The sequence below is a fragment of the Lingula anatina genome, chromosome 2 (assembly GCF_051362555.1).
Source record: "Lingula anatina isolate TDL-2025a chromosome 2, LinAna3.0, whole genome shotgun sequence".
Taxonomy (NCBI): Eukaryota; Metazoa; Brachiopoda; class Lingulata; order Lingulida; family Lingulidae; genus Lingula; species Lingula anatina.
The window spans coordinates 11,016,574-11,023,456 of record NC_141768.1 but is presented as its reverse complement, the minus strand read 5'-3'; the positions used below and the strand labels follow the sequence as shown (position 1 = coordinate 11,023,456).

Genomic DNA, 6,883 nt, shown 5'->3' with positions numbered 1-6,883 from the left:
TGAGATCATACAAAAAGTGGGTATTTATGTAACGCTGAGGTAGAAGTATGCCTACATATTATTTCAATACTAACTCAATCACGGGGAAATACGAGCTTTCCTTGGTATGATAGAGAGACACTATTTATACTTTATGTTTACATTCGGTGTACCGTTACATTCTCAACAAGATTATTGTTAATTATTTTAATTTAGATAAGTTTTGCCCGCGTCTGTCTAGCAAAGCAAAAAGTCAGACATGCAGGCTATTTTATTTACTTATAATCATGCCCAAGAGTCCTTGTTGAATGGCGGTTTAAAGTTCTATGAAACCGGCGAGTTCACATCAAATCCAATCCACATTTCTTAAAACGTTTAAGATATAATTGACTTTGAATTTAGTTATTGTGCAAGGCTGGTTTCTATTTTTTTTCCGCAAATATTTTCGTCTAGCTATTAGATGCATTGTTGAAAAGGGGATACAGGGGCGTACTACCTTTCACATTTGTGAATGAGTTCAAATTGAGTAATGTCAACAGCATAACCCTATGGTTGATACAAGGTGGCCAGGGTTGTGGAGGGAATATAATTTGGGCCCAACTACATTGTAATAGCTTGGAATGTCTGCTCCTACATGTATCCCCCCCCCCAATACACACAGACACACAGACAAGAAAAAAGAATGAAGGGCATGCTGAAACTGCCCCTGTAGCCGCCAATTTAACTGGTTACAAAAGAAACGGTTTTTGATAATTCCAGAAAGTTGATTCATAAAAACTAAAATGACATTGCTGATAATATTCTAATATCCATTTGAAATCCCAAAATCATGTTACACACAAAAATCTAATCAAACTATAAATGACTTGCGGCGAGACATATAGTGGTCGCCAATATGGAAGAAATAACATAGATTTTTCTTACAATTCACCTTACTATTAGATGTCTTTCAAAGAAAATCCATCGTTATTATTATTATATAGTAAATAATTTTTAAGTTGTTGGCCTTATCAAGATCTGTACATGTGGTGCGTCTATCACCTTCGCATAAATTTTTGGTAACAGAACCACCATTTGGAACCCCATGAAGGGAAAAGGCGAAAGGTCGCGCTTCTGCCCCCTACTCCCCAACCTGATGCAATTCATATGCTGAAAGCGGCAAGTAAGCGGAATAGACACGCCAGAGGAACAACGGGAAAGGAGAACCGAAAACGGTGGGACTGCTTAGGTAGGATAAAACTTTTATTTTACCATATACAGCAAATAAGAAAGACCTTCAAAAGTAGCATATGTTTTAATGCATTTAAGTCCCCATGCCATTCTTAAGACGCCTGAGTAAAGGTGTGGGAAATAATTCGGCAAACGAAGCTTTTCAATGCTTTCTTAGACTTCTTAAAGTACAGACAATGGTTTACACGTTATGTAGTGGGAACAGCGGGACCTACATAAAAACCACATCTTCCGTATGGTTGTCATTTTCGTTAAGAAACCACGAAACAAGTTTACATCCCACCCTATGGACTCTATAGATCCAAGGGAGATGTCGAAAACAAAGGCCTTTTTTTACAGAAAGAGAAAATGCTACATCTTTAACGTGAAAAAGACTGAAATACTAACCTTTTGATAAACAAACAGAAAATTTTAAGCGTTTCGTATGTGTTTATATTTTAAGCGATTTTTACCGGTCAAGTTGGTTTTGAGAACGGTAGTTAGGTCAATAAGAAAGAAAAAAAAGCGTCGGGCTGATTGTTTGCAATATTAATGCCACACAGTCGAACCCTAAAAGAAGACATAATTAGAGTAAAACGGTTTGCTAGATTAGTATATATGACTACCCTGACTGAGTCAAGTGGAAGCTAAATTCACGTACAGACGGGTTTTCTCTCTTTTCTAGCCAATTTCTACAAATACGCCGGAACCCACCAATACCGTTTAGGTTTCGGAAGCTCACATAAGTCCGTGTCACTGTCTACTAACTTCATTCCACTTTAACACCGCAGGGACCCCAGCCTTCGTTGCCGCTACGTCTGCGTTGCAATCAATGCCAGGTGGGCTTCAATAGAAAGGAAACAATTACTTGCACCAGACATGTTGTGTTAATTCCCTAAAACTCTAACTGCCTGAATATGTTTTCAATTGTAATTTAAACACATGTCACGTTGATCTCTTCTTTTTGCTTTGTCTCTATAATTCGCCCTTTGTTCCACCTAAAAGTCAAACAAAAATTAAGTACTAGGTTAATATGCAGTTTGTATTGTAAGCTATCTTTTATAAATCTTATTCTGCTTTGGCATCCTATTTCCAAACTCTAAAAATGGTGTTAGATAGGGCCTTCTCCAAATCAAAGCAAACTGTTACAAAAAGACCGTATGAAAATAGAAAAAATGCAAGAAAAAATCCCGTGCAATTCATATTTTAAACTTATCCATTGTGCTTTTTAGTTATAATTTATTTATGCACATCGTTTGTTTCCTTCAAGATCGTAGGGTTTTTCTCCTTATTAAATGATATATGTGTTTGTCTCATTATCCCTGTATCAACGATTTCCCAAACTGGAATTTAATGTACATGTACATTGTCCAATACGTCTTTGTGAGATAAAATGCCTCGCATGTGCAGTAACAATCACGATTTAAATACCACTATAGTGTTTTCAGTAAGAGAGCGAGAGAAAGAAAACCAAGAAGAGACGCCCGGAAGAAACGTCACAATAGAAAGTGTCAGTGCGGTTCACTAATTTTTGAACCCTTGTAATTACCTAAAAAATTTACCATAGAATCGTTTTTCTTTTCTTTACAGCGTTACCTCACAAACTTCAATAGAAAATGCCTGCCGTTTTGCCTCAAGTTTCCTTCCTGCTTGTGCTTTTGACCGCGTTTCCTCTCGCTGATGGAAAATGTAAGTGCACAGAAAATCTAAACCATGCAAGGAATTTCATACACCATATTTGATGTCTGTAAAATTGATTAGAACAAAAGCAGCATAAAACAACAATAGTCACACCAATATTGTTGTTCGTTATGTTTGGCTTTTGACTAATATTAATTTGCAAAACTTTACATTAAAACAATCGGAACGTCTTATAACGGCATGCATACCTGCCACTTGCAGTGATAAACATGGTATATATATATATATATATATATATATATATATATATATATATATATATATATATATATATAAAGTGAATAAATTGGATGCAGAAAAGTTTTGTGTTTAGAGGTTTTATTTTTTACACTTATTTAGCCAACTTAGTTTTATATTTTACACTTATTTAGCCAACTGCTGGAGCAGGAGGGTATGCAAAAGAAAGAAACAGTTAAGCAAGTACGTTTTACGTCTTAAAGAAAGCCATTGCTTGTAATCGTATTCGTGCAAGTAAACTGTATGGAATAACATTGATTTAACCTTTATTTTACCTTATGTGAAAAAAGTTTATTTTACTCAAAATGAAACTCACTGAAATATACATAAACGAAGATCGCACACTTGAGCCTCCTGTACCGTCTCTTAACATGTATTAAATATGTGATACTCATTCTGCGTGAAAACCATCCTCATGGAACTATAAAGCCCTCTCCTCTTAGCCCGTAGGCAATGGGACTGGGTCGAGTGAACAACCCTTTTGACTGGGAAAACGCATGCTCTGTGTAACAATTGATCTATTTTATATGTCAATGTGGCAAAAAAGCTCCATTTTATTTACATAAAGAGCCCCCCACCCCTTTGAAATAGCTGACTATAGACCTGTGACCCCAACCCTCCCTGTATAAACGTAAATTGGCCAGTGTCTAGACCGACCAGGATACGAACTCCAAACTGTGTCAGGAAAGATTGAACGTCTTTTGTGGCAAGCAACAGCATCGTTATGCATGACTTTTATATGAAAAATCATAAAACATCGACGTTTTTTCAAACACACACAAAAAAAAACAATGGTAAAGTAAGAATGTGCCCAATTACGTTTGGTTTTGCTGCGTTAGGTGAATTTATTTAGTTTTGTTCTTAATTTTCCAATTAAGAGAAACAGCTGTACCGTTTTTAGTTACACTGACAGCATCAAAAATTTACTTTCCCATAAACAGTTTACAGTCAATCACGTCTGCTATGTAACGTGTTTGTTGCAGTCAAACTTAGATTCTGTGACACAAATTTTTTTATAGAAATAACTAAAAATAATTATACATACAAAATTTTTTGTTACAAAATCTTGAAAGCTAAGAAAAAAAAAGGGAAGAAAAAAGAAAAACGTAAACGATCGCTAGGTACCGCCCCTTCCGCTTTACGTATAAAGATCTAACCTAACATAGGTCAGTGCATCATTACGCTTTTCACACCCCTCTCTTTCTCTCTTACTACGGCTTAGATAATTTTGGTTGTTTTGACGTATCATGCACCTTAAAATGAAGCTGTTTTGAATCTTTGTTTAACACGAATTCCTGCATAGCTGGGTACTCTTGTACAGTCTGGTGTCGTCTGTTATAGCTTAGATTGTCCCTCTTTTTCATATTTTATCTAGTATCCGGAAGAAAAAAAGGGAAAAGAAAGCAAGATCACAAAGCGTCCTCTAGCGCAAAATGTTTACCAGACATCATTGTTTCAATCTTGTACAACTTACAAGTTTACTTGATGTCGTGTTGGCATAATTGCCCAGTGTTTAAAAGTTCTAATCTTAGAAATGTGAAGGTGGAACAGCTAAAAATTTCTGTGTAACCCGTGATGATAGAGAGTAAGGTTAAAACAACAACTGATCCTTTGAATCGTCTGCAGACATGAAAGCAAGCATTTCGCACACCCCTCCTAGACCAACGCCATAGTTAAGGACCACTTCACTATGACACAAGTTGCACAATTCAATTTTTGAGGTAGTTAGAGAAACTTTATCTTCTGCAAACAGACGCTGCGGCTTGTTCTTTTAACCCTTGAATTTGAAGCAGATGTGATCTCTCTGAAGAAATTAAAAAGTCATTTCCCTTGCGTCTCAGGTGTGCTTACATCAGCTCTAACAGGAACTCATTCTTATAGAATTGCACACTTTTTCTGCTTGATATGTCACCAGCATTTTACTTTTCACGCAAAAGGAAAAAAACTAAATTTTGCCGCCGCCAAAATCGTTGACCGAAACTGGTTAGGTAATATTATATGGACCTGTGCACTAGGTCTACGTATAACGTACAATTGGGCGAAGTAGTTCAAAGTCTCCAGTGACATAATAAAACATTGTACTTTTAAAGAAAGCTTTTCACTAACCAGAGGTTGTACATGCAGCAGCGCAATTTGTAACCTACATCAGACCTACTGCGGAAACTTGTCTTCCACTCGAATTATCATGTTTCGTTTAGCGGAAAGAATTTAAATCCATTCTAGACATAGTCAATGCCACTGAAAATTAACGTAAAAAATACATTTTAGAAGACTATCAACGAAGGCAGCAAAGAATTTCATAGCATGCCAATTCAGGATGATCTAGAGTACGATGACAGATGAATGTGGCGATATTTTTGCGCAAAATACTTATCTAAGGCGCCGTACTTGTAATATACATAAATACTGTGTGTGTGTGTGCGTGTGTGTGTGTGTGTGTGTGTGTGTGTGTGAGAGAGAGAGAGAGAGAGAGAGAGAGATGAGCTTTTATTCCAAAAGTTACGTTCCTTTAATAAAATAATGAAATCAATACCCTTATTCAAAAGTTGCATTGCGACTCGAGGTGAAAATGTATGGAATGCATGTAACCAATCTAACAGCTTAAGCGGCGCGAAGAAAAAAGTGAAACTAGAAACCCAGATTTATTGGGTGCTTTGGAGTTCAGAACTACATGGGTTGGTGGTTTTAAGAAACAAAAGACTGTTGAGGACGCTAAAAGGAACAGTTAAAAGTGAATTTTATCGTTATTTGGAAACCTTTTGTTCATTTTTTTTTTGTCAAAATCTAGTATACCTCGTACATAACAGTTCACATTCATTAAAAAAATTGTCTCTAAATGCGTTTCCTAAATCAGCGTTTGCATTTCGTTCGGTCCAAACAAAATTCATTGGCACCTCTCACCAATATGAAAATATTTTAAATAAAGTATACTTAGACCATACTATGCCGATCAATCTCAACACTTGTTTTAATTGAAATTATATTTTTAATAAATGCTCCTTGTTTGGATAACAATTTAAAACGTGAAAATAATTCGAAAAGACATGATACCGGTACGATTGATCAAAAGGCTAAGCATATTCACAACACTTCGGTTTACTTCTTTTTTTTTCTTTTCTTTCTTGGCAGAAGTTCACACGCACGTTCCCCCTTTATCACGCCTGCTAATTTCGAAATGAAAACAATAATATTTGTGCGCCGTTGAAAGACCATTTAGCCGTAGGTCCTTGCATCTGCGCTCTGTTATGGACTCCCCATGTGAAGCATGCAGAATGTTTGCTTTTCGTTTAATTTTACAACACTACCTCCATTTCATCCCGGGATTTGCCACCCTGGGGTATCTGTAGAGGGTTCATTATTAGTCTCTATTGATCTACGGGTCACCACATTTTGAATAGCTCTCGAAGTTTACATAAGATTGCATTACATGACAACTCAGTTTGGTGTGTTCAAACGACAACATGAATTTGATCTATAAGTGTTGATTTTTTGTTGTATTGATACTTAGGTCTCTATCGATAGAGATGCAATGTTGAGTTTTTTTTTTTTTTTTTTTTTTTTTTTTTCTAGACGATCAATTTTGGCTATCAACGGAGCTGGTGTACGACAAGAGGTGTGGTCACTACGACCCCAACCTGTATGTGTGCTGCAAGGGTGGCCTTAAGTACAGCGCCGGAGTACTAGGCTGCTGCGGCAAGATGATCTACAGCAGAGAAACCCATACATGTTGCTATGGAAAACTCCACGTTGGTGCCAA

The 6,883-nt window shown here is 36.5% G+C and overlaps 1 long non-coding RNA gene across 1 annotated transcript; it reads left to right on the top strand.

Moving 5' to 3' along the window:
• Positions 1–977: 977 nt before the first annotated feature.
• Positions 978–2,804, top strand: LOC106171892 (uncharacterized). The gene is made up of 3 exons (XR_015333052.1): positions 978–1,207; positions 1,874–2,027; positions 2,779–2,804. It is a non-coding gene; the product is annotated as an uncharacterized LOC106171892 (long non-coding RNA).
• The last annotated feature ends 4,079 nt before the right edge of the window (positions 2,805–6,883 follow it).